Raw genomic sequence first — 5,609 nt, 5'->3', positions numbered from 1 at the left:
AACAAGATGCTGGACTATATTATCTCAAAACTCATCAAACTATGCTCTGCAAGGATGTCCTCCATCACCTCAAGGATAAGGGAAGGATCCCGCTTAGGCAACATATTTATTTATTTCTTACATTTATAAACCGCCTCATCCAGAGGCTCTGGGCGGTGTACAACAACTTTTAAAAAGACATAAAAACACACAATTCAAAACATAGTGCTAAAAATAATATTAAAACAAAGCCATTTAAAACCAAGGCCAGGCCAAACAAATAAGTTTTTAGAGCTCTCTTTAAGGCCGACAAGCGAGCCTAAACTGCAGATATCTGCCAGGAGTGCATTTCATAGACCAGGAGCAGCTACGGAAAAGACCTGGTTCCGAGTCACCACCAGGCGTACCGGTGGTAACTGGAGACGGGCCTCTCCAGATGACCTCAACGAATGTTGGGGATCATACTGAAGGCGCTCTTTAAGGTAGCCTGGACCCAAGCCGTTCAGAGCTTTAAAAGTAATAACCAGCACTTTGTATTTTGCCTGGAAACATATCGGCAGCCAGTGCAGCTGTTTTAAGGCAGGCATAATATGGTATCTCCGGGTTACCCCGAGACCAATCTGGCTGCCGCATTTTGAACTAACTAAAGTTTCCGAACTACGTACAAAGGCAGCCCCATGTAGAGTGCATTGCAGAAGTCGAGCCTGGAGGTTACCAGCCGATGCACCAATGTTTTGAGATCATTCTCTTCAAAGAATGGACTCAGCTGTCAAATCAGCCGAAGTTGATAGAAAGTGCTCCTGGCCATAGCCTCCACCTGAGATACTATGGTGAGACCTGGATCCAAGAGCACTCCCAAGCTGCGTACCTGTTCCTTCTGGGGAAGTGTAACCCCATCCAGCACAGGAAGATCTAACTCATCCCTTAAATTCCGATCCCCCACAGTGAGCACCTCCATCTTGCTTGGATTCAGCTTCAATTTGTTATCCCTCATCCAGCCCATTACTGCCTGTAGACAGGCATTTAGGGCATGAATGCCATTTCATGATGATGAGGATGAGAAATAGATTTGGGTGTCATCAGCATACTGATAACACCCTGCACCACAACAGTAGTAGCTGTTTCCCACCACAACAGTAATAGCTGCTCCTGAGCCACTGGACACACACCCGGCATCTTTCTGCCCAAGAGAACCAAACACATGACAACAAAAGGCTTGGCACAACCCAATAAAAGGGAGAACTAACAACATTCAACCCAGACGTCCAACCTCACCTTATATCTCCCCCCCGGCTTCCGACCCCAGTCCCACACTGAAGGCCCGGCACCAAAGGCCGGCCCCCTTTGGTGGCTGGCTTCGGTGGCCGCCTAGAGGCGGCCCGCCAGCTACTCCTCTGGCATGCCTCCCTCCAATATATGCTGCCAAGGACTCCAGAAATCTCTCCTCTCACAAGAGATCTCTGGTCATTGGGAACAGGTGGAACAAGTCAAGCACTCATATAGAAGACACAGATGGAATAGGGCAGCAATCAGGCTGCCTCAAGCCGATCCTTCAGAAGGTCTGGAGCTGCAAAAACAAACCTCCTCAGCCAAGACAGGAATACGCAGGCAGGGTGAGATGGCTGTTGTTCATCAGGAGAGGTCAGGGAGCTGACAGAATCTACCACCTTCCTCTCTTCACCCTCTCCGGTCTCAGTTGAACCAGATGACATGCAGAATCTCTTTGGAAATGACAAACAGTGTTCCCTTTAAGGTGTGTGCATGCTTACATTTTTTTTGATGTCCACTCAGTTAATTTTAGGTCCCGCTCAGGTTGAATCAGGAAGGCCCCACTCTGAATGCAGGTGTGCACACAGTGCCTCGATACTGCCGCCCAGAACAAAACTCATTCCGCACAGAGATGAAAAAAATTTGGACAGGACACTGATGACAAGTTCTTCACGCATCTGATGGCTGAGGTCTTTTAAGAATTCAGTAGAGCACACACAAGCCTCTTTTGTTTTATTTATCACAGCAGATAGGATTCCTCTTCCCAGGACTGTTAGACCCCCCTCTCTGCTTGTAACCATCAACCAGGTGTGCTTGGATCCAAGACTTCACAAAATCTGCATAACAGTGTACAGTATATACTTTGTATAGTCCTCAACATTTCCCTTTTATTTTTTATTATTTTAAATTTTTATACCGCCTTTCATTAGAACAATCCCAAGGCGGTTCACATAAAAATTAAAAACAAGACTATGAAAATGACACAATTAAAATATAAAGCTAAAAACAAATCTGACTAAAAGATGTAAAATAAAAGCATAAGAACTGTACAAAATACAAAGAAGAATCAGAATCTGCTGTATAACTGTAATTTTTTTCTTTTGTTTTGGCTTGTGGCCGTAACATTAAAGATTCTGATTCTACAAAGAGGCAGCAGTAGAGACAATCACACAAAAGCCTGAGCAAAAAGCCAAGTTTTCACATGCTTTCTAAAAGCTGTGATGGAGACAGAGGAGCAAATAGCCACCAGGAGAGCATTCCAGAGTTCGGGGGCAGCAACAGAGAAGGCCCTCTTCTAGCAATGTCTTCTACACAGTGACTGAAAGAAGCTCCCATCCTGCATGGACTGCCAACTCCATGGAATGTCACCTACTATTTCTATTCCCTTGTTGAGTCAGGCATAGTTGTCCATTGTGCCTAACTGCCTGGGGTGCCATAGGAGGAGATGGCTGCTCAGTGGTCGGATATCTGCTTTCCATGCAGAAGCTTCCAGGTTCAACCCTTGGCATCTCTAGGTAGGGCTGGGAAAAATTCCTGCTTGGAACCCTGGAAAGCCACTGACCGTCAGAGCAGATAATCCTAAGCTAGATGGACCAGTGGGTCTGACACAGACTAAGGCAGCTTCTATGCTCCCTCTTGCTTGCTGCTTGGAATCACAGGTAGGGCCACAGATATCAGCACCCCCTGGCCTATTCTTGCCTAACAAAGGGTCCCAAATCTCCCCCAGGGTTAGAAAATGTTCCCTTGGCATCACATCACACACATGCGCGCGCGCGCATGCACACACACACGCACACACACACACACAGATAAAGGACAGGTAACTGAACTTCCTCTTCTTTCCAATCTTCACTCTGTCTCTCTCTTCTCCCACCTTCCCCCTTTCTGCCTGCATTCCAATGCAGGCCTTTAGGCGGTTCGAGCCTTCTCACTGCCCCTTCCTCCTTGGTTCATCTCAGGGAATTGCCTTTTGTCCTTGTACTACTAAAGTTGCCAAATACCACTGTTCTGCATTGTGCTTCGGTTGCAGCAATACACTTTGTTTCTTGACATTGGGCTGTGTACAGACTGCAAGCCCTTCGTTATACACGCTAGCAAGATTGGTTTCTTCATGCAAATTCCCTTCAAGTCAGTGTGGTAACACTGCTGACGGCACAGTTTCCATTCAGGCCGGACGCCTTGTGCCCCCCGATCCAGTGGCAGCTGGTGTTCCTGGGACTGTGTGTGTGTGTGTGGTGGGGGGCGGGGTGTGTGCTAGGCAGGGCAGGTGAAGGGTACAGCCACAGGTAGTGAGAGGTGGAGCCAGGACTAGACAGGCGCCTTATCAATAACTGGCAAAGTGTAGATTGGTATCTTACACAGCAGGATAAAAACACAAGTGCGCGCGCGCGCACACACACACACACACACACACACACACACACACACACACCTGTACAAGCCACAAGTAAAGCACAGATCAGCTGCAAAGGGTTGCTTCTGCGGAGAGTAAATGCATTCTCCAGTCACCGGGCCAGCTCTGTCTGCCTGATTATTTCAAAAATTAATACTACTACTACTACCACCCCCACAGGAAGAACTCTGGGGCAGAGTGGTACAGTGGTTAGTGTGCTGGACTAGACTGGGGAAATCCAAGTTCAAATCCCCATTTAGCCATGAAACTCACTGGTCGACTCTGGGACAGTCACTTCTCTCTCAGCATAGCCTTCCCCATAGAGCTGTGAAGAGGATAAATGTAACCATGTGCACCACTCTGGGTTTCTTGGAGGAAGCACAGGCTATACATGTAAAAGCAAATAAATCAACATAAGCCACAGGTAAAGCAGAGACCAGCTGCAAAGGCGGAGAACAAATGCATTCTCAAGTTACAGGGGCAGCTCTGCCTGCCTATTTTAACAATGTATATATAAATAGAAAAATCACAAGTTTTTCCAATAATGTTTGCTGCAGCTATGAACCATCTCCTGTAACTTAGAGGACACCATGGGAAGCAGAGATGCATGGGGACACTCTCCCTACTACATGCCCACGTGCTGAACAGCTGGGCACCACTCTCTGCCCCTCTTGGGTGCCCACCACTTAGCAACAAATGTTTTTAATATAAGTCACATCCTTAATCCTTGCCCAATGAACCATAATCCCCAGTGGACATATTAATTAGCTATTTATCGATATGAAGTCAGATACTGGCCACAATCCAGAGAAAAACCTGGTTAGCTCTCTGTATAGCAAATGGATTTTTAAAATTATTCTCCTTTCATCAGAATCTATTTCTTCTCTACACCACACCCACATGGAAAGCAACTTTGGCAATTATTTGAAAAGCAGTTTGGATCCAGAGATCTATGCATATGCCCTAAAATAACTTGTTGGCTTCTTATGCCAGTTTCTAATCTAATGAATCCAGTCTTAACAGTCTGCTGTTCCTTCAAATGTTTTAAGGCATGTTATTTTGGGAATGGGCCACAATGCTTTGTATACAGATCAAAGAGCAAGGCAGATAAAACAGAGGTTGCATTCCTCCCCTCCAAACAAACATGGAAGAAGCCAGCAAAAGATCAGACTTACCAACAGCCAGCCAATCTGCTCTCCAACCCAAATTGTGACAGGAGTCTTCTGAGTAGCTAAAAGGAAAATACTTCCCCAACCACTGGGCACTCTGATTGGCTGTTTGAAGAGTCAATCAGCCTAGTCCCTCTCTGATTGGTTTACAGGGTGACTCTATTATTATTATTATTAACAACATTTATATCCCACTCTTCGTCCAAGGAGCCCAGAGCGGTGCACTACATACTTAAGTTTCTCTTCACAACAACCCTATGAAGTAGGTTAGGCTGAGAGAGAAGTGACTGGCCCAGAGTCACCCAGCTAGTATCATGGCTGAATGGGGATTTGAACTCTGGTATCCCCGGTCCTAGTCCAGCACTCTGACTACTACACCACACTGGCTCTAGGACTGCCCACAGTGCCAAAATGAGCATGCTTATTGGTTCCAGCCTCATTAATATTTTTAAAAGATCTGGGGCTTTTTACTTATTCTTTGAGGTTGGTGCTACCATCGCTTATGTCACAACTCTTAAAGCAGCAGGGAACCACAGAGAGAGGCAGCAGGCACACAAAATGGAGGCAGACACAACATGGGTGACTGAGAAATTTAAGGTGAGCATTGCCCTCTGCCCATAGATAAGATCTGCCCCTGCCCTGAATGCTCAAAACAAGGTGTGGGATATCCTATCATGCAAACTGGATATTCCCTGGAGCATAAGGGAAACCCTCCAAATGTGAGAACCTTTGTGTAGCATGTAACCAAAGTGGTGTACGTAGGTAGGGCTGGCACAGTATAAAACCCAGCACTGTCCAAG

This window comes from Hemicordylus capensis, chromosome 6 (assembly GCF_027244095.1).
Source record: "Hemicordylus capensis ecotype Gifberg chromosome 6, rHemCap1.1.pri, whole genome shotgun sequence".
Classification (NCBI taxonomy): domain Eukaryota; kingdom Metazoa; phylum Chordata; class Lepidosauria; order Squamata; family Cordylidae; genus Hemicordylus; species Hemicordylus capensis.
The sequence above is the reverse complement of the archived record's forward strand: the minus strand, read 5'-3'. Positions refer to the sequence as shown.